Source organism: Eptesicus fuscus, chromosome 15, assembly GCF_027574615.1.
Source record: "Eptesicus fuscus isolate TK198812 chromosome 15, DD_ASM_mEF_20220401, whole genome shotgun sequence".
Taxonomy (NCBI): domain Eukaryota; kingdom Metazoa; phylum Chordata; class Mammalia; order Chiroptera; family Vespertilionidae; genus Eptesicus; species Eptesicus fuscus.
In genome coordinates, this window is record NC_072487.1 from 30,188,708 (window position 1) to 30,211,951 (window position 23,244).

The 23,244-nt window shown below is 42.7% G+C and overlaps 1 protein-coding gene and 2 pseudogenes across 2 annotated transcripts in view; all 3 read left to right on the forward strand.

Moving 5' to 3' along the window:
* The window catches only part of PLGRKT (plasminogen receptor with a C-terminal lysine), a 47,217-nt gene that overhangs the window by 9,325 nt on the left and 14,648 nt on the right, over nucleotides 1–23,244 (forward strand). The window lies entirely within an intron of this gene.
* LOC103289198 (replication factor C subunit 1-like) lies at nucleotides 1,766–15,579 on the forward strand (annotated as a pseudogene).
* LOC114232793 (small nucleolar RNA SNORA48) lies at nucleotides 10,211–10,355 on the forward strand (annotated as a pseudogene).

A 23,244-nucleotide genomic window follows, 5' to 3' on the forward strand; every position in this document is an offset into this window, starting at 1 on the left:
CAACCACAGAGCCACACCGGCCAGGCAAGTGTTACCTTATTTCTCAAGATTGTTCACTACAAACACAGCCCAGAGAAATGGCCTGAACAAAGAGCACTCTAGGCCTTGCATTCTTGGCCTACCCAGCAAGAATGTGCTGGGACATTCAGGGCCGATGACAGATTCCTCCTCCTGACAACCTGCTCCTCAGCCCAATTGACCAGAGCTTTGAGAACAAACTTGACTTCTGCCCACTGATTCCAGCGACCACCATAGTGGGCACTGAGGTCAGACTGGCAGGAGCACTATTGGTGACATCAGTTTTCAGCTTAGTTCAATCAGAAGTGAAACAGGCCCAGGCATTTAGGAGAATCTTTGTGGGGCCCTTATTGAGCCAGTAGCTTTGCCTTGGGTGGCAGAATGGGATAAAATTTTTCCCAAAGAGGCAGCTGCTACTTTATGCAAAATTGAGATGATAACAGGGCCAGGCCAGCCATGGCCTCAAATACATTTTAATTTGACCAGCAAATGAGCGCTTGCATTGTAGCTGTCCTGTCCTAGTTAACCCAACTAAAATGGAGATGTCAGGTCTAAGTGGCACAAGACTTCCATGGGTCAGGTGTTCATTTTTAACAAGAGCTCTGTAGTAGGTCAACGGCTGCTTCACATTAGTGAATGGGGTATATTACAGGTTCAGTGTGACGCTGCTCCCCTACCCCTAAATTTCTTTGTTAAAGTCCTAACCCTCACTGCCTCAGCATGTGACCTTATTTAGAGATAGATGCTTCACAGAGGTAATCAACTTAAAAGGAGGTCATTAGGGTGAGCCCTAATCCAATATGACTGGCATCCTTATAAAAAAAAGGGGGGGGGGGAAATTTGGACATAGAGATAGGCATACAGGGACAATGCCATGTGAATATGAAATTGGCCATTTATAAACCAAGGAGAGAGGCCTGAACATTACAGCCCCAGCAATGAATTAACCCTGCTGACACCTTAATTTTAGACTTCCAAACTCCAGACTGAGACAATATATTTTTGTTGTTTAAGCCATGCAGTTTGTGGTTACTTTGTTGTGGCAGCTCTAGGAACTAATACAGGATGTATTTGGTGCCTGTGTCCAGCAGGTGACACTGCAGTACTGGGCCTCTCTGGAGATCAGCTGTGATTTTCTGTTTTTCTTTCTGGGATTCTATATTGTTTCTATTAGACCACGGGAAGGGGCCCGGGAATCCCTGAATGAAAGGGTATCCTCTGATCACTATGAATATTTACTATATAAACAAATAACACAATTTCATTACACATTCATATAACAGGGGAAACAACTAAGATCTTGAAGCAGCTCAGAGGTCACTTTTAATTTCCCTTCCTCAAGGCAAACTTTGTTCAAACCCTATTAGTTGAATTCCAGAGCTTTTTTCCCTCTGGGAAAACAGACCAAAGAAATTAACATAGGTAATTCAGGGTTTTTAGCAGTGTTAGGAGATATGCTATCCCCAGCAGCTGGGGGAACTGGGGAGTGCAAAGTGGCAAGGAAGCTTTTTGCCCTTTGGCTCCTGATCCCAGCATGGGTGCAGCTTCCTCCCATGTGCACCCCTGGCCTCCAAGAGCCCTGAGTTTCAGGCATCATTCTTTTAGCCTCTGCTAGTGCCAATACTCTGACTTGTGTGTCATAAGAAACCGCCAAACCCGTAAAGAATTTTTATGAGTTTGTTTGAGCCAAACTGAGGAAAATTTCCAAGAAGCAAAACCTCAATGGATTGAGAAAACACTCCAGAGAATGGCAGCTTTGCAGCTTGCTTTATACATTAAATTCAAAGGAGGAGATGTAAGTAGGGTTACATGAAATTCTTGGCGGTAGATTAAGAGGAAGAAAGCAAAGCAGGGAAATCTGGAGGACTGGATAAAAAGCAAAATGCAAGGAGACATACTGTTTGTACATTGGTGGGTACAGGATAGTTAATAATTAGCATTTACAGCACATAGAGATGGTATGCTGGGAACGAGGTAACACTCTGGTGCAGCGGGTCTGAAAATGATGATTACTCTGACATTGAAAGGTATGTTATCTTAGATGCAAAAAGAAAATAGACAGGCTCCATTAAGGAAAAGACGGACCTTTGTCAGGAAGATAGTGGCTTAGGATGTGACTACCACCATCACCCACTTTTAGTTGGGAATTTTCATGTTCAGACCATGTGGTTATTTTCAATTTCTGGGTTTGTGAGGCCTGCCATGTGTGGTGTCTTTCTCTAGCAAAGTTAAAACAGATGAAAATAAGTTAATTGAACTGTATAATGAAGGATGGATTGGGGGAAAATGCAAAGAATATAATGAGTTGCTTGATTTTAGGTTTTTGGGGTTTTTTTGTTGTCGTTGTTAATCCTCACCTGAGGATATTTTTCCCTTTGATTTTTAGACAGAGTGGAAGGGAGAGGAAGAGACACAGAGATAAAAACATCAATGTGAGAAAGACACATTTATTGATTGTCTCCCACACACGGCGGGGATCAAGCCTGCAACCAAGGCATATACCCTTGACCAGAATCAAACCCAGGACCCTTAAATCCTCAGGTCCATGCTCCAACCACATAGCCAAACCAGTTAGGGTTGAGTTGCTTGATTTTAAAAGCAGCTGCTAAAAATGTTCAGCAAGTCTCTTAAAAGTGGATCAAGGTATTAACATGTCTGGGATCACTTAGAGGAGTTAATAAAAATACTCTAAAGACTTAACTTTCTGGATACTCTCTATGTTCAGGCATGGTGGGAAATGGAAGTAAAATAATTGATAAAGGCTGTTGGTACCACAGGCACTTACTTCTACAAGGATAAACATATGACAAAGAAAAGTCAAGCCACCAAGTCGATTCTTGGCTCCCTAACCCTTCCATGCTGACAGTGGGTCCAGGACGCTTTCTACACTCAGTTCTCCAGGGGGACACACTGGTTTTAGGTTTGTTCACAAACTTAAATGAGACCAATAAATCCTGTTATAGACTGGCAGAAAGATCTTCTTTTTCTTTTCTTCCCTCAACTGTAATTCTATTTTCGTAACTCTGAGCAGGCTGAATTTTAATTCAGTTTTAGTTCTTCATTGCTTGAGCAAGAGGGGCCACTTATTTATTAACTCAGTAAAGCTTTGACAGGATATCTAGTATATAGAGAGTTGTGGCATGAGACTATTAATTAAAAATGCTCCTATAGCTTTAACAATTATTTCTCTTTTATATTTTAAGAAATGTTTAGTTGAAATAACTTTAAATTTGCAGAAAAGTGGCAAAACTAGTACAGAAAGTTTAAATGTACCCTTGTCTAGCTGATTTAACAGTTTACAATGATCAAAACCAGAACATTAGCATCAGTATAATACTATTAATTAAATTACTGATCCATTTGAAATTTCACCAATTGTTCTCATAATGTCCCTTTTATGTTCCAGGACCCAATTCAAGATCTTATATTGCACTTCATTGTTGTGTCTCATTAGTCTCCTCCAGCCTGTGATGTTCCTCATTCTTTCCCTGGCTTTCATGATAAGAACTTTTGATAAGCACTAGTCAGTTATTTAGAAGTTCTCTCACTTGTGGTTTTTCCCAGTATGTTCTCATGATTAGACTGAGATTGTGGTTTGAAGGATTGTTTGGCATACTATTCTTAAACCACAGAGTGCTATTTTGTCTTTCTCATTGCATCATTTCAGAGGACACCTGATGTGATGTCGTATTTCTGGTTCATTTAATCTTGATCTCTTGGTTAAGGCGGTATCCACCAGGTTTCTCACTGTAAAGTTACTCTTTTTTTCTTTTTTCTAACTGATAAATATCTTCGGATATATACTTGAGTCTGTTGATATCTTGCTTCTCTTCAATCTTTTGCCAACTCATTTTAGCATCCATTGGTGGGATTTACATGCAACAATTATTTCTGGGGTGTTTGCCTAATTGTGATTTTATCACCTTCATTTCATCTACATTTGTTCATTGGAAAAGCTGCACCTTCTCCATGATTGTTTATTGCATTCATTATATAAATACTAGAGGCCCAGTGCATGATTGAATCATGCACATGTAGGGTCCCCTACACACTTTCGCTTTCTATCGCGGGGGAGCCGGGTGCCTGTCCGCTGGTGCACCAGGCCTTTCAGAAGCCTCCGGCTCGGCGAAGGCTTCTGAAAGGCCTGGTGCCTGAGCGGACAGGCACCCAGCTCCCCCGCTTTTGATGGTCCGCTGCGGGACGTGAGCTCGATGCTCCAGAGGCCCCTTCTGTTCCGCGGCACAGCCATGGCGCAGACGTTGAGCTCGCGCAGCCGCTGGCCCAATCAGCTACCCCGGCCACCCCAAGTCCCACCCCCTGCGCCTCCCGCTGGCCCAATCGTGGGCGTAGCGGAGTGATGGTAATTTACATATTACCATTTTATTAGGTAGGATGGTCTCATAGACATTTTATGTTGTTGGTTATAATGTAGTTATTTATTTTATGGCTTAAATTGTTTTGGCTATTGGGAACTTCTTCCAGTTGGCTCCTATGTCCTTTTGATAGATGCTTGTTTTCAAGGATAGTTGCTTATTTTCTGGAGTCATAAGATATTACATATCTATTAACCCTGCCCCAGGTCTGGAATTAACCACTTATTCAAGGAGTCTGGTTCCTTTTGTTAGAGAATGGTATTTAGAAATCGAGATCAGGGCTCTAGGTGGGCTTATTGCTATGGCCATTGTTCTTCAGTCCTCTCAACAAGGACATGCACATATACTAACCCATGCATATTCATGCATTCATACCTATTTCTACATCTGCCTGTAAGTATATACAGAGTGGGTCAAAAGTAGATTTACAGTTGTTCATATGGAAAATAATACAATAACTAAGAAATAACAACACAGGAATAAACTGTGGTTGGATTTATTCACAACTGTAAATCTACTTTTGCCCCACCCTGAATAATAAACCATAAATTCATACTGATACCTCTGATTCCAATCCAGAATGACATTTTAGTGGAGCTTTTACCCTTCTTTATTTGCAATTCTTTCTCAGACAGTGAGAAGTTTTTCTAGAGGCTCCCTGAATTTCTTGGCTCATGTTCCCTTCCTCCCTAAGCCAGCAGATTGGCATCTACATGTCTCTCCAACTCTTGACTCTCTTGCCTCCATCATTCACTTAAGGACCCTTTTGTGATTGCATTGGGCCCGTCTCGGTAATTCCAGATAATCTCCCCATCTCAAAATCCTTTTGTTAACCACATCTGCAAACTCCCTTTCTGCCATGTAAGGTAAAAACCCACAAATGCAAGGCACAGATTTCTTTGGTGGGGTGGAGGTATTATTATTCTGCCTACCACAGGTACTTATGATTTCTAATATTTGCTATTATAAACAGTGTTACAATAAATAACCTTGTGCCTTCACATTTTGTACTGTTGGAGGTACATCTTCAAGGTTGATTTCCAGAAGTGGAATTACTGGGTCAAAGGCGGGTGCCTCGGTAGTTTTGTTAGTCTCACCAACAGAATTTGTGGTGCTGCTTTTTAATTTTTGCCACTGTGACAGGCAAAAAAAATGGTATCTTAGTCTTGTTTTAATTTGCATTCATTTAATATGAGTAAACTTGAATATTAATGCATGCTTGAGGGCCTTTTATATATTTTATTTTTGTGAATTGTCACTTCATTTTTTTTTTAATCCCCTGTCCCTCAATTTTTAAGAGTTCTTTATACATTATGGATTTGACCTCTCTTGGAAATATATTGCCATTTTTTCTTCCACATTGTCATTTGTCTTTGTTTATGGTGGTGTTTTGTGTGTTTTTTTGTTTGTTTGTTTTTTTGATGTGTGTGTGCTTTAATATATTTTTATTGATATCAGAGAGGAAGGGATAGAAAGAGAGCGATAGAAACATCAATGATGAGAGAAAATCATTGATCAGCTGCCTCCTGCACACCCCATATTGGGGATCAAGCCCGGAATTTTGGCTTGATTCCTGACTGGGAATTGAACCATGACCTCCTGGTTCATAGACTGATGTTCAAACACTGAGCCCCAGGTCTGGGCTATATTGGGATGTTTTTGCATGAAAAAAATTTTAATTTTTATGTATTCAAATTAACAATCCTTTATTTTATTGCCTCTGTATTTTGAGTCTTTATTTAGAACATCTTTTCCTATACCAAAGTTACAAAAGTAGCCACCTTGTCTCCTTATGGTACTTTTATAGCTTCATTTACTTACATTTAGCTCTCTAATCCATTTGAAATTTGTTCTCATATACAGTGTTAGATATGGATGTAATTTTATCTTTTCCCTAATGACTATCTCATAGTGTCTACGTTTATTAAAAAACCCGTATTTTCCTCCAGTGATTTGAGATGTCACCTTTATTAAGGGTCTATATGTACTTGGGTTTGTCTCTGGACATGCTATTCAACTGGCCAGTATGTCTATTCATATACCAGTATCACACTATCATAATTAGAGATGCTTTTTAGTATGTTTTGATGCCTAGTTAATCTAGTATATACAAATGCAATTTATCTTTTCAGTGTTTATTATGTTTGCTTTTTCATAGAAACTTTAGTTCAACTTGTCCAACTCTGGAACATAGTTTATTGATTTTTCAAAAAATTGGGATTCCATGCATGTATAAATTTATTTAGGAAGAATTATTAAGTCATCCTATCCAAGAACAGGAGATGTTTTTCCATTTATTTAATCTATTTTGTCTTCCAAGAGTTTATACATGAATTATAGACTAAGCAAACGTTTTACTGTGTGTGGAAAAAGGAAATTTTTAAGTTAATTTTTCCTATACATGATTATAAAAATACTAAAGGCCCGGTGCACGAAATTCATGCACAGAGGGGGGGCATGTCCCTCAGCCCAGCCTGCACCCTCTCCAATCCAGGACTGCTGGCTCCCAACTGATCACCTGCCTGCCTTCCTGATTGCCCCTAACCGCTTCTGCCTGCCAGCCTGATCACCCCCTAACCACTCTGCTGCCAGCCTGATTGATGCCTAACTGCTCCCCAGCCAGCCTGTTTGCCCCCAACTTCCCTCCTCTGCCGGCCTGGTCACCCCTAACTGTCCTCCCCTGCAGGGTTGATCGCCTCCAACTGCCCTCCCTTGCAGGCCTGGTGCCTCCCAACTGCCCTCCCTTGCTGGCCATCTTGTGGTGACCATCTTGTGTCCACATGGGGGCAGAATCTTTGACCACATGGGGGCAGCTATATTGTGTGTTGCAGTGATGGTCAATCTGTATATTACTCTTTTATTAGATAGGATAGAGGCCTGATGCATGGGCGAGAGCTGACTGGTTTGCCCTGAAGGGTGGGGGTTCCCTTGGGGCATGGGGCGGCCTGAGCGAGGGGCCTGTGGTGGTTTGCAGGCCGGCCACGCCCCCTGGCGACCCAAGAGGAGGTCCTGGTATCTGGAATTTATTTACCTTCTACAATTGAAACTTTGTAGCCTGGAGCAAAGCCAAGCCTGCTGCCTGCTCCATGCCAGCAGCGATTTCTGTGGGAGTTAATTCACCTTCTATAATTGAAACTTTGTAGCATTGAGTGGAGGCTTAGGCTGGCAACAGGAGGTGAGGAAAGCTTGGCTTCTTTTGTTACCGCAGAAACCCTCCTGCTCTCAGTGGCTGTAGCCATCTTGGTTGGGTTATTTGCATATTTGCTCCTGATTGGCTGGTGGGTGTGACTTGGCTGGTGGGCGTGGCTTAGGCGTAGCAAAGGTGCGGTCAATTTGCATATTACTCTATTATTAGGTAGGATTCTTGCAGTTGAATTTCTTGCATACCTGGCAATGGACTATATTAACAGTGCATATTATGAAGGGACATTCTTACTCTGAAATATGTGAGACTGAAGAGGAGGAAGAGAAAGAATAGCAGATTTTCCAGGCAGGTTGGCGTAACACAATGGAAAATCTAGAAGGGAAAATGGCCATTGCCTGCTACCAGATGGATTTATAGCCAGGACACAGCTGCCAAGGACTATGGTTTCACTCTCCTTGTGTGCAATGAGAAATTCACAGGCATTGGAATCAGACACACCTGGGGCATGCCTGGCTCCATCACTTACTGGTTGTATAACCTTGAATAAATGATGTAGGCTCTCTGAGTCTCAACTTCATCACCTAAGGTGGGGAGAAGGATACCCAAGTACTAGCTTGTATGGCAGAGGTGATGCTCAATAAGTGTTCCCTTCTTTCCCATTTATCTACTTTCTTTTCCTTTTAAATAATCAATCCTGATAATAGGACCAAGGGGCCAATAAGCCTGTCAGATCCACAGCCTAAAGATGACAACACAAAGACACAGAGTTGAGTAGTAGTATAATATTTACATGTTCTGAAATGGTTTACATTATTTCACATAGGGCTTTTCTTGGAAGAAGAAATGGCTGGATCATTTTCAGTAAAGGAAAATTTTGTGTTCTCTTTGAATCGGTTTGATAAATTAATTTTAACTTCATGATTAGGTTCTGTTTAAGTACATTTACTGATGGTAAATTAAAGAAATATGTGAGCCATTAAATTTTGGGTTAATTACACTAATAATATAATTATATAACTTAGGATTTGAATTTTTGTTATGTTTGTTTGTTTTTTAAATCCTTGTACATGGCTTAGATACCACATTATATAATGTAAAATATTTATTTTCTGTTATGGATCCAAAATGAAAAATATTAATTTGAAGCCCTATTTATTTTGAGGAAAATCTGAACATCAAAACTTGAGAGTTTAAGTTATAATATTAGAATGGGAGATTATAGGCAATTTTCCTCTTTTGAAAAATTTTCTGCAATTATATATATCTTTAAAATATGTACAAACAAACAAAAGCACAGTGAGAGCTAAAGTTGTAGACATAGTACTTTAACATTAGCAACTGCTAATCTGCCCACAGGCTTTTGGTAAAAAGTTGTTATTTTTTTGCACATATTATAATAAAAAAATCAATATTACTATAAGAGGTGAATAGGAATATATATTTTAATTACATATTTTCAGTATTTAAACATTTGAATAGTTAAAGGATTTGGGAAGTTGAAGGTAAAGGGAATTCTATTAGGTTATATATTTTTTTTAAATACTGCTAAAGTTAATTCCCTTCTGAGTAATACTTTGTTGCTATGTCCCTTTAATAAATACATCAATTAGAACTTTCATTTGCAAGAACTGTCATTTTCAAGAACTAGAAACACAAAGCACACAACTATGAAGAAAAAATCTGCTTGTTGTGATAGATAAAAGGGAAGAATGAGTAATGTTTAGAAATAAGAGATATATAGTAAAATGCGAACGACACGGGTTTTGTCTACTTTAGGTATTTCTTTCAACAAAAAGCTACTGCCATTGCATACCATAACATGATATGGAATCTCTCTATCTCTCTCTAATAAGTTTAAATAAACATTTATATATTTATATGACATAATTTTGCCTAAAATTTATAATGTAAAAGGAGGTACTTCAGATGTGAACTTGTCCAGTGACAGGATCCCCAAAACACACCTATTTGCTTTACGACCCTCATTTTCTACCATGTGGTGGTGAACAGTGTGAAAAAAATGCCAGCATGTTTATAGCTTTATCAAGCTGAAAAGTTAAAACATCTAAATAGTAACCACTTCAAAATCAAATTGTTGTCTTGTAGACTTCACCAAGGGGAATCAGTGCTCACTCCTCTCACTTTTCCTTCTTCCAGTGGATACTTTGTGCCACTTTCGTGACTTAACAGAATTAACTTCTTCCCTTGGATCACTGACGTAGTCCTTTTAGACAGTTCAGTATCAACATCTCTTCTGTGATTAAGAGCTTATTATTCTTGGGGAGGGCAGTTCTCTGGCAAGCTAAAGTTCATGACTGGGCAGTAGGCTTCTCAAAGCAATTCTGGAGGACAGCCTTCCTCAGTAATTTAGTGAACCCCAGGGAAGCACCTTGGACAACTGTCTGCAGACACCGCACTTCCCCCTCTCCCAGCCACTGTGGACTTGTTTTGCCAAATCTCTGCAAGCCTCCTACACACCATTACTTCATGCTTTCCTTTGTGTGTTCACTTATTCTTTATTCAACAAACGTTAATTGAACACCTACCCTAAGTGATGCAGATATGAAATTGAACTTAGTCACTGATCATATAGAATGTACATTTTAATGGAGATTAAAGACAACACACAAGGGAAATATGTTCAGTTGAGATAAGCAGTAAGATGAATACTAAGACCCCCTGGCAATGGGCAAGGAGACATCTGATTGGTGATGTTGCTCTTATATCAATCAGGGGCAAAGCAGATGTACAGTCCTTAGTTCATCCTAGCTTGATGCCTATGTCGGTGGCCAGAGCTGATTCATGCCTGAGGCACATAAAAAAAAAAAAAAAAGATGAATACTAAGGCTGGATGTGGGGTCAGGGAAGAGCTGTCTCTAAAGAAGACATACACTGAGTGGCCAGATTATTATGATCTCTGAATGCGTAATAATCTGGCCATTCAGTGTATATCCTATATAATAAAAGGCTAATATGCAAATTGTCCTCTCGACCAGGAGTTCAACCAGCATGCAGGCCGGCCAACTGCCCATGTCACCACACACTAGGGGCCCGGTGCACAAAATTCGTGCACTAGGGCGGGGGGTCCCTCAGCCCAGCCTGCCCCCTCTCACACACGGGGAGCGGGCCTAAGCTGTCAGTAGGACATCCCCTGAGGGCATAAGCCACAGTCTGGCCTCCCTTTGTGGGAGGTGACGGGGCTGATCAGGGAAAGGCACCAGCCCCATCATCCCGCTGCTGCAGCCGCTGCCAGTCACTGCAGCCACCAAGGTGTTTTCATCAACACCGACTCTAGTCCCTTCACCATAAAAAAATGACAACTTTCTTTAGGCATTTTCAAGATGTGTCTTTTCATAGAATATGACATTTCTTTCTTCCTTTTTTTTTTTTATCCTCACCTGAGGATATGTTTCCATTGATTTTTAGAGAATGTGGAAGAGAAAGGGAAAGACAGAGAGAAACATTAAAGTGAGAGGAACACTTTGATTGGTTGCCTCCTGCATGAGCTGAGCCCTGACCTGGACCCCAGCCAGGGAGGAGCCTGCAACCTAGGTACGTGCCCTTGATCAGAATTGAACCTGGACCCTGCGGTTGGCAAGCCTAGGCATTATCCACTGAGCCAAACCGGCTAGGGCAGGTTATGACATTTCTTAGCCCTCCAGCAGCGGACCTTCGTTTTTTTCTCCAGGAGTATGGTGGAACAGCCCTAGATCACCTTTTTGGAATCTTATACCCAAGTTACTAAGAATATTACCAGTGGTGTTCAGGGAGCTTAGCCAATTAGCGATCAGAAAAGGTGTTTCCTCTGTAGTTCACACCTATCACCTCTGATCTCCGGCTCCACCCCTGCCAAGGTCTAAAGCCTCGGGGCCTGGGCAGGGGACTCCCAATTCCCTCCTATCACTGGCTCTGCCCCTGCCCAGTTCCCTCCAATCGCGGGCTCCGCCCCTGCACAGGCCCCAAGCCTCTGGCTGAGGTTTGGAGCCTGGGCAGGGGCCCCCCAGCTCCCTCTGATCGCCAGCTCCACCCCTGCCCAGGAGCCCCCTGGCTCAGGCCCTTCCCAGGTTGCTCAAAACCCACGCGGGGCCTACCTCGGAGTGACCTGGGTGCTGAGAAAGTTCCCAGGACCCAGGCTGCTGGGTGCCTATGTATGCAAATTAACCTCCATCTTTGTTGGGTTAATTTGCATACTCACTCTGATTGTGGGCATAGCGGAGGTACAGTCAATTTGCATGTTTGTCTATTATTAGGTATGATACACACACACACTCAGTGGCCAGATTATTATGCATTCAGAGATCATAGTAATCTGGCCACTCAGTGTATATGGGTAGAGGCCTGAGTAAAGTGAGGAGAAAGCCATGTGCAAAATGGAGCAAATTGCAAGATGGGTTACTTCATCCTTTCTGGAAGAAAGTACCTGGGCTCATCTTACCTTATAATAGACAAATATGCAAATTGACCGCACCTTCGCTATGCCCAAGCCACGCCCATCAACCACGCCCACCAGGAAACCGTTGCAGGGAAGCTGGGGTGCGGCAGAGCCCAAGGCCCGGAAAGCCGCCCGAGGCTTTCCGGGCCTTGGGCGCCAGCGGGGTGCCTGCTCCGATGGCAGGAGCGAGCCGACCTGGGGGGTCGGCTCGCTCCTGCGATCGGGTCGCAGGGACGCTGGGGTGCGGCGGAGCCCAAGGCCACCGCCCAGGGCCAAGCCAGGACCCTGAAAGAAGGTAGAAGGCGGTGCCGGCAGAAAACTGGTGCAGGCAGCCAGGTGAATGAAGGTCTATTGCATGAATCTTCGTGCAAACGGGTTACTAGTTTCCTAATAAGTTGGTTCACCTGTTGCCACTAATAGGAAGCCCACATTTTGTTTTGGAGCCCTCACCTACATAATTAGCAATAAAATATTGGCTTCCATCGTAGAACTTTACTCCATAGAGAATATAAAAAATGGAATTAAATTTTAAACTTTTGGTTAAAACTGTATTTTTTCAATTCTCTTTAGCAGGATAATAGTCTTATTTATGCCTTTATTCTTATTATAAAGAATTAATCACTTCAAAATTTACAACTTTAATGACGAGAATCATGGCAGTTCCCAGAAGGCTTTGAGTGAAGCAGCTTGGAAGTGGGCAACCTGGAAGTCACTTAAGCCACTGGAGCAGTACAGGGCTGGATGCATAGTCTTTGACATCAGCTTCTGGGACCCTCAAGAAACACTGGAGTCTAGAACATACTAAGGATATTTAGAAATTCTTTGGGATTATACCAAGTGGAAAGAAACCTGCAAGTGAAACAGTAAAGAAGAATGAGAAAACAAAGTTTGCTGAAGAAACTGAAAGCCAAAAAAGGAATAAAGGAAGTCAGGCAAATAATTCTTGTAAAGAAAATTACTCTAAGCAGAAGCAACCAAACAAGAAAAAAAGGATCATCTATGATTCAGATTCAGAATCAAAGGAGACAGTGCAGGTAAAAAAAAAATGCCAAAACACAACCAGAAAAATTGCCATTATCTCCTAAATGTGGTAAAATTCTGATAATTATCTACAAATAATTATCTTGGGGCATCAAACATAAAAAAGAATGAAGAAAACACTAAGACCAAGAGTATGCCTTTATCACCAATAAAACTTACCCTACATCAGTGCTTGATTATTTTGGAACTGGAAGTGTCCAAAGAAGAGGGTGGCAAATAAAAGAGCTTTCACAAAATGCAGATTCCAGATTAAATGATGAAGTCGTCACCAAACAATTACAACTTGATGAAAATGCAGAGCTGAGAAGACAACTGAATGAAGATGAAGAGTTTGCCAGAACATCCGCCATGTTGGATAAAGAACAACAAAAAGTCTTAAAAAAAGAAAAAGGCTTGAAAAGACCCCAAAGAGAGTAATAGTTTCATCTATACAAGTCAATTTAAGTAAAGCAGAAAAACATAAATATCGTCATAAAGTAAAAACAGACCTATTTCCTGATGAAAGAACTGCAGTCTTAAGAAGCAAACTAAATATGAAAAAGTACAAAAGAATCTCAGCAACATTCCAATCATCAACTCACAAAATAGGAGAAACTACTTTTCCCTATGCTAGTTCCAACCTTTTGGGGGAGACAGGGAAAAATAAAGAAGGAAGTTAGTTATTCTAAAGAAACAGAACCTATCACCTCAAAAAGAAAAGAAAGTGCCATTGAATTGAGAGACAAAAACTCCTAAGAAAACCAAAAGTTCTCCAGCAAAAAAAATAATTTATGTCCTGAAAATTCTGAAGAGATGCACTAATTATCATGCTTATCAAACTAACATAAGTAGAGAAAGTACCAAAGATCTGGGCTCTAAAGAATTACTAAAGGGAGCTGAAAATTGCTTATATTTGAAATCACTGGTGTGCTGGAGTCCATTAAAAAAGATGAAGCCAGCCCTAGCTGGTTTGGCTCAGTGAATAGAGCATTGGACTGTGGACTGGAAGGTCCTGGGTTTGATTCCGGTCAAGGGCACATGCTCTGGTTGCGGGCTTGATCCCTAGTAGGGGGCATGAAGGAGGCAGCCGATCAATGATACTCTCTCATCATGAATGTTTCTATCTCTCCCTCTCCCTTCCTCTCTGAAATCAATAAAAAAAATAAAAAAGATAAAGCCAAGTCTCTAATGGAACATTACAGAGCAAAAAGTAACTGGAAATGTCAGCAAGAAAACAAACTACCTTGTCATGGGTCATGATAGTGGACAGTCCACTATCCTTGGGGACGTTGGGAACAACCTTGGGAACAAAAATTATTGATGAGGATGGCATATTAGATCTGATTCAAACTATGCCAGGCAAGAAGTCCAAATATGAAATAGTTGAAGCTGAGATGAATAGAGAAAAGTATAAGTTGCAGAGCACACTCCCCAAAAAATGACCAAGGAAAAAAATTAGTCCAACTAAGAAGGAATCAGAATCCAAAAGACAAAAGTGACTTGTAAAAGGAACAGCTCTATAAAGTCAGGAAAAAAGAAAACAAGTGTGTTTCGGAGAGGCCTGGACTTCAAGGAGCAGGTCACTTGAGGAGACAAATGGTGTTAGCCAAGCTAGGAATTTAGCTAATGACAGTAGTGAAGACAAAGTGGAAAATTTGCTCTGGGTGAATAAATATAAGCCAACCTCACTCAAGACCATAATTGGACAGCAAGGCAACCTGATCTGTGCCAATAAATTCCTACGCTGCCTCCAAAACTGGCACAAGGATCTATCTGAAGATAAGAAACACTCAAAGTTTGGTAAATTTGTCGGCAAAGATGATGGCTCTAGTTTTAAAAAAGCATTGCTCTCAGGCCTTCCGGTGGTTGGCAAATTGGAACTGAATGCAAGTGATACTCACAGTAAGAACAGTTTGAGGGAGACTGTTGCTGTGCCACTAAATAATAGCAGCATCGAAGGCATTTATTCAAGGGGAGCACCCCATTTGGTAAGCTCAAAGTATGGCATGGCAGGCAATGAGGACAGGGGAGGAATTCAGTTTCTTACCTTCCCAAGCTGGTTTGAGTAAGTACTTGTCTATGGGCAAACACAAATGTACTGTTCAAGAGTCTCAGAACTTACTCCAGCTAAAGGACTATGCCTATACCAGTAGATGATCTGTCACACATAAGGGATGCATTTGTACAGCCCTTGATCTCACAAGGGGTAGGAGTACAGGATGTTGTTGCTCTTATGGATGTATTATTTTATGAAAAAAGACTTAGAGAATATCATGTAAATTAGCAGCTGGGATGGCAAATCTAGTCCCTTCTCCAAGATCCCAAAGTGAAAGCAGCCTTTACAAAGCAAGAGCAAGCACTAAGGAAAAGCTTACACCTTACTCCATATTCACTGCAGGCAAGCACAGGCCTAGCACTGGATTCTGAGCTCAACCGAGATAAATGAAGATGATTCTCAATCTGATGAGAAAGAGCAAGACGCTATGGAAACTGATGCTGAGATTAAGAAAAAGACAAAATCGTCAAGGCCTTCAAAATCAGAAACAGATAAGGAGTGCAGAAAAGGAGAAGGAAAAATTTCAAAGAAATGAAATCATTTTTTATTATGGACAGTCACTTTTTATTCACCCTGTTGACCAGCCTCGCTGGTCTAGAGAATGCCTTGTTTTTTTCCAAAGAACCATATTTTAGCATAATAGGGTGACGGAGTGGTCCCATTATAAATAAATAGTGATACAGTTAGAAGGGTGATGTGAGAGAGACACATTGATTGGTTGCCTCCTACACATGCCCCGACCTGGGCCAGGGATCAAGCTTGTAACCAAGGTACGTGCTTTGCAACCCGAATCAAACCTGGGACCCTTCAGTCTGCGAGTCAACGCTCTATCTACTGAGCCAAACTGTCGAGGGCACTAATGCACACTTCTGATAGAGGTTGATAGGACTGCTTGGGTTAGATTGTACCTCAAAATGACTGTGCATAATCAGAACTAGAAAATACAGGTGGGCTTTGGAATCAGATTTTAATTAACAATAATATGCTTGGGAACAGCGGTAATAAGGTGACTTTTGTAAGGTTAACAATTTATCCTAAAGACTTTGATAAGGACCAGTGCTGATTTTTTTAAAGGTAGTTACTATTATGTGGTGAAATTTTGTAAATAAATTATAATACAAAACAATCAACACCTAAGATGTCATTCTTTATACACTGTCAGATATCTTGCAAAATGTAAATTAGGAATAAAAATGTTCCACATGATACATGTGAAAAAAATAAAGAATGAAAATCATTCCATGATCCTTCAACTTACTATAAAACAAAGGTCCTAATTTTGGTGAGACAAATTGTTTCAGTCCTTGTAGCTTTAGAACTATCCACACTGGCTTCCATCTATTACATTAAGACCAACAGTGATATAAATGTCTCCTAGTACAGACTGCCCAGAAAGCAAAAGTATTTTCCTTCCTCTTTATTTAATATTTTTCCGTTCAGAGACAAATCCAGGTATAGGGATAAAGGGTTCTAATCATTATGTCATTTTCTGTCCCGTATTCTCTCTCTTATTTCCCATTCTAATTGTTCTCTTTATGTACCTTGATTGTGTTCTTGGTTTCCCTTGAATGTCTAGTAGCCCTTGGTTGCCTGTACATATATATGAAGAAGTAGGTTGATTAATGTAAGTAACTGGCATGGATTTCAAATGCAATCTGTGGGCAACATGTGCTAACACAAGATCTTCTCTTTAGGGTGAATGAGCAAGGGGCAGGTTTAAGAACCCCACAACTATCAAAAAACAAAGATTTATTTGGGGATTGAGCATGGTATCATATTCAGACTGAATAAACTGCCTTTCCTTTTTTCTTTCTTCCTCTATCACTGAAGTCCAGTATTGCTTTAATATCATCTCTTCTCTCTGACCCAATCCAGTAGAATAGGAGATTTTCTTTGGAGAAGATTTGACTAGGAATAAACACCACTAACTCTCTCTATATGTTGGAGGGGTGGGGTACCATTTATGTCACATGGGCAGTTGTATAATTAAGCCTCTCCAGCATTTTTATAGACAGAGGAGTCCTACCCTGAGACTGTTTTAGGTTGTAGATTCTTCTACTCTTGTTTTACCATCATTCTAATCTCATCTGCTTTCTCTCTTTCAGAAATTCCTCAAAATTTCTGACTTGCTGATGGCATCCTTTCTTGTTGTCCAGGCACCATTATCGATTTATTCTTTTAAAAAATGTTACTAGTTTATTTTATGTAAATAACTATAAAACATAAAAAAAATGAATAGTCTCTAATTTCACTATCCAGTAATCTCTACTTACACTTTTATATTTTTAACTACAGGCCTGGTGCACAAAATTCATGCATGGGTGTGTGTGTGTGTCCCTCAGCCCAGCCTGCACCCTCTCCAATCTGGGACCCCTCAAGGGATGTCCAACTGCCTGGTAGGATCAGGCCTAAAAGGGCAGTCGGACATCCCTCTCACAACCCAGGACTGCTGGCCCCCAACTGCTCGCTTGCCTCCCTTCCTGATAGCCCCTAACCACTTCTTCCTGCCAGCCTGATCACCCCCTAACCACTCCCCTGCCAGCCTGATTGATGCCTAACTGCTCCCCTGCCAGCCTGATTGCCCCTTACTGCCCTCCCTGCAGGCCTGGTCCCCCCAACTGCTCTCCCCTACAGGCTTGGGTCCCCCTCAACTGCCCTTCCCTGCATGCCTGGTTGCCCCCAACTTCCCTCCTCTGCTGGCTTGGTCACCCCTAACTGCCCTCCCCTGCAGGCTTGATTGCCCCCAACTGCTCTCCCTTGCAGGCCTGGTCCCTCCCAACTGCCTTCCCCTGCTGGCCATCTTGTGTCCACATGGGGGCAGCCATCTTGTGTGTTGGAGTGATGGTCAATTTGCATATTACTTTTTATTAGATAGGATAAAGGCCTGGTGCACGGGTGGGGGTCAGCTGGTTTGCCCTGAAGGGTATATCAGATCAGGGTGGGGGTTCCCTTGGGGCGTGGGGTGGCTGGGCAAGGGGCCTGTGGTGGTTTGCAGGCTGGCCATGCCCCCCGGCGACCGAAGCAGAGGCCCTGGTATCTGGGATTTATTTATCTTTTACTAGAGGCCCGGTGCACAAAATTTGTGCACGGGGGAGGGGTGTCCCTCAGCCCAGCCTGCAGCCTCTCCAATCTGGGACCCCTTGAGGGATGTCCGACTGCCCATTTAGGCAGTCGGACATCCCTCTCACAATCCAGGACTGCTGGCTCCCAACTGCTTGCCTTCCTGCTTTCCTGCTTGCCCCTAACCGCTTCTGCCTGCCAGCCTGATCACCCCCTAACCACTCCTGCCAGCCTGATTGATGCCTAACTGCTCCCCTGCCAGCCTGTTTGCCCCCAACTTCCCTCCTCTGCCGGCCTGGTCACCCCTAACTGCCCTCCCCTGCAGGCTTGATCGCCCCCAACTGCCCTCCCTTGTAGGCCTGGTCCCTCCCAACTGCCCTCCCCTGCTGGCCTGATCGCCCACAACTGCCCTCCCTTGCAGGCCTGGTCCCTCCCAACTGCCCTCCCCTGCTGGCCATCTTGTGTCCACATGGGAGCAGGATCTTTGACCACATGGGGGCAGCCATCTTGTGTGTTGGAGTGATGGTCAATTTGCATATTACTCTTTTATTAGATAGGATAGAGGCCTGGTGCACAGGTGGGGGCCAGCTGGTTTGCCCTGAAGGGTGTCCCAGATCAGGGAGGGGGTTCTCTTGGGGTGTGGGGCGGCCTGGGTGAGGGGCCTGTGGTGGTTTGCAGGCTGGCCACGCCCCCCGGAGACCCAAGTGAAGGCCCTGGTATCTGGGATTTATTTATCTTCTACAATTGAAACTTTGTAGCCTGGAGTGGAGCCAAGCCTTCTGCTTGCTCTGTGGCGGCAGCCATTTCTGTTGGGATTCATTTATCTTCTATAATTGAAACTTTGTAACCTTAAGCAGAGGCCAGGGCGGGCCAGTGCAGGTGGAAAGCTTGGCTTCCTCCATCTCCGGGGGCAACTCAAGCCTCCTGTTCTCTCTAGCTCCGTGACTGCCGCCATTTTTGTTGAGATTTATTTATCTTTTATCATTGAAACTTTGTAGCATTGAGTGGAGGCCTGGGCTGGCAAGGGCAGGCGGAAAGCTTGGCTTACTCCATTGCCGGGGAAACCCAAGCCTCCCTCCTGCTCTCTGTGGCCGCAGCCATCTTGGTTGGGTATATTTGCATATTCGCTCCTGATTGGCTGGTGGGCGTGACTGGTGGGTGTGGCTTGTGGGTGTAGCAGAGTTATGGTCAATTTGCATATTACTCTTTTATTAGATAGGATGATTGAAACTTTGTAGCCTTGAGCGGAGGCCAGGACAGGACAGGGAGGCGGAAAGCTTGGCTTCCTCCATCGCCAGGGAAACCCAAGCCTCCTGCTCACTCTGTGGCTGCAGCCATTTTTGTTGGGATTTATTTATCTTCTATAATTGAAACTTTGTAGCCTTGAGTGGAGTCCAGGGCCAGCCAGGGTGTGCAGGAAGTTTGGCTTCCTCCATTGCCGGGGAAACCCAAGCCTCCTGCTCGTTCCATGGCCGCAGCCATCTTGGTTGGGTTAATTTGCATACTCGCTCCTGATTGGCTGGTGGGAGTGGCTTGTGGGTATGGCAGAGGTACAGTCAATTTTCATATTACCCTTTTATTAGATAGGATATAGAATTTTATTATATTTTATATTTTATAATACAGAATAATAAAAATGTTTAGAAGGAAGAAAATACTACCATACACAATGGAATACTACATGGCTATAAAAAAAAAGAACTCTTACCATTCACAACAGCATGGATGGACCTGGAGAGCATTATGCTAAGCAAAATAAGCCAGAGAAAGATAAATATCACATGATCTCACTCATTTGTGGAATAAAAAGAACATCATAACTGATGAACAAAAATAGATCCAGAGACAGAGAAGGATCAAATAGACTGTCAAACTTCAGGGGGAAGACAGGGGAGGGCTTGGGGGGAGGTAAGGGATCAACCAAAGGACTTATATGCATGCATATAAGCATAACCAATGGACACAGACACTAGGGTGGTGAGGGCAAGTGCCATGGAGGGGGGGTGCCCGGGGTAAGGTCAATGGGAAAAAGGAAACATAGGTAATACTATATGTAATACTTTCAACAATAAAAACAAAACAATAAAAACTACCATACAGCTATGGCCCCAACACAACCTTACTTAAAATTTATCCCAGTCTTTTAAAAAAATCTATTTTTTTATTACTGATTTCAGAGGAAGCGAGAGATAGAAACATCAATGATGAGAGAATCATTGATTGGCTGCCTCCTGCACACCCTACACTGGGGATCAAGCCCGAAACCCAGGCATGTGCCCTGACTAGGAACTGAACCGTGATCACCTGGTTCCTAGGTTAATACTCAACCACTGAGCAATACTGGCTGGGCTAATATTTAATTTTTAATATATAAAATGTGTTCATCTTTTCCTTCATGTGTCCTCTCTTCCTTGAAAAGGCCTTTGCCTTCCTAAGCTTATAAAGGCAGTCTCCAAATTTTACTTACAAATTTATTTCATTTGGTAGATTTACGGCTTTAATTCACCTGAAATTCATTTTCTGTTTGATTTAATAGGGATTGGTATCTTCTTCCATACTGTCAATGATGCTAGTTTCTATTGTTCATGAATGCTCATACTTTTCCCTTTCCACCATGCTCTCTTTTCAGCCCCTGCCCAACAAGGGCTGAAACTGAGCCATTATTGTTTTTAATACTTCATATCTTATCTTGCTTGTCAGTACTATCAAATTAATCTTTAGTTTTCAGCAAAAGAAGTCAGTGTGAATAGACAGCCCACAATAAAAAATGTACCCCTTTCTTATTAAGAAAAAAATCAGGAAGATTATAAAAGAAAAATTTGACATAAACTTAATTACATTTAAATTTCTCAATATATGTCATTCCATTTAATTACATAAAACATAATTACATTTATGTGTCTGTTTGACTTTTCCCTATCTGTGGCAATTCAGTTTGGGTTTTTATTTAGCACTAGAGGCACAGTGCATGAAATTTCTGCAAGGGGTTTAGCCCTCACAGCCCTGGCTTTGTCCGGAAGGTCATCCAGACTGCCGTTCGGTCTAATTAGCATATTAGCTAATCATTATTATATAGGACTAGTGGCCTGGTGCACAAAATTCATGCATGGTGGGAGGAGGGGGTTCCCTCACCCCAGCCTGCACCCTCTCCAATGGGGGACCCCTTAGGGGATGTCCAACCACCGGTCAGACATCCCTCTCGCAATCTGGGACCGCTGGCTTCTAACCACTCACCTGCCTGCCTGATTGCTCCTAACCCCTCTGCCTGACTGACTGATCACCCCTAATCTCTCTGCCTGCCTTCCTGCCTGATCACCCCTAGCTGCCTCTGCCTGCCTGTCTGATCGCCCCTAACTGCCCTCCCTGCTGGCCTGATCTTGCCCCACCTGCCCTCCCCTGCTGGCCTGATCTCACCCCCAACTGCCCTCCCCTGCTGGCCTGGTTGCCCCCAACTGCCTTCCCCTGCCAGCTTGATTTCACCCCCAATGACCCTCCCCTACCAGCCTGATCTCACCCCTAATTGTCCTCCCCTGCTGGCCTGATCACCCCTATCTGCCTCTTCGCCCCTAACTGCCCTCCCCTGCCAGCCTGATCTCGCCCCCAACTGCCCTCCCCTGCTGGCATGATAGCCCCTAACCCCTTGCTGGCCTGATCTCGCCCCCCCCCCAACTGCCCTCCCCTGCCAGCCTGATCACCCCTAACTGCCTCTTCCTTGGCTCCCACCACCATGACTTTGTGCGGAAGGAAGTCAGACTTCCGGAAGATGGCCAGTTGACCCCGTCTAGCATATTACCCTTTTATTAGTATAGATAGATTATATAGGATAGGATTGCTTAAATGGGAGTGGGGAGCCCTTTTTCAGCAGGAGATGCTCTTGGCAGACAAAAACACATAATCCCTATATTTGAACTGATAGCCAGCCATATGCACTATATTGCCAAAGTGATCATTAAAAAATTGAACCACTTTCTTACACTTACACCAAACAGCTATTGCCCTTAAAACCCCTCCTCAGCCCCCACCTTAGGTTCTGCCTTCACAGTTCACCCAGATTACGTTCTGATTGGTCAGTTTCTATGCCAGCCAGCATCAAAAGCTCTGCCTCCTAGGCAGCCATTGGCTCCTGGCACTTCACCCAGATTTGGTACTGACTGGTCAGTTTCTATGCCAGTCAGCATCAAAAGCTCCGCCTCCTAGGCAGCCACTGGCTCCTGGCACTTCACCCAGATTTGGTTCTGATTGGTTGGTTTCTATGCCAGTCAGCATCTCCGGGCCTGTCTCTGGGCCTGATCAAAGAGATGGGGCTGATCAGCAGCCCCCCCGGAGTCCCAGAGAGAAACGGAGGGATGGCTACTGGTGAAGCCCAGAGAGAAGGAGAGAGGCAACAGCTGATCAACAGCTGCCACTGAGGCTGCGGATCAGACCCTGCCTCTCTCTCTGCAGGCCTCTCTCCGGGCCTAATCTGCAGCGCCCTCAGCAGTCAGTGCTGGGTCGCCACAGCAACCCAGCACTGACTTCTGGTGTTAGGTTGAGCCATTGGTCGTTCAGACTCTGGCTTTTTATATATATAGACTGTAGTAAAGGAAGAATGAATGTCACAATAGGAATTAAATAAGAGCAAATCTAAAATTTATTGGTTATGATTGGGTCAGACTTATCTTTCTGTAGAAGTCTTAGACCCATACAAGTCAGAACAAGACAGAATGTAAAAATAACTATTTTTCCATTTCAGGAATTAATGGTTATTTCCTTATAATAATGAGATGATATTTTATTTTTGAAATCACGTGAACATGGATAGTGGAATTATTATTTCCCAGAAATGGATAACTAAATGATGAATTCTTTCCATAATCTACTTTGGCTTTTATACTGAAATCAGGTTTAAATAAGACATTTCTAAGTTAAAGGCTTGGCTAAAATTATTTAGAATTGGAGATGACCTGCCCTAGGAATTCTTCCTAATAAAAATCTTTATATCACTAGATTATGTTTTTTATGTTAACTGGGTTCTGATTTTAGCAACTGTATAAATGTATTTTCTTCTAAATAAAAAAAAAATCTACAGATTAATAATTATCCAAGCTGAACTCCCAAAATACTTTTCAAAAGTGATGATGGGTTGACATTTGAGCAATGT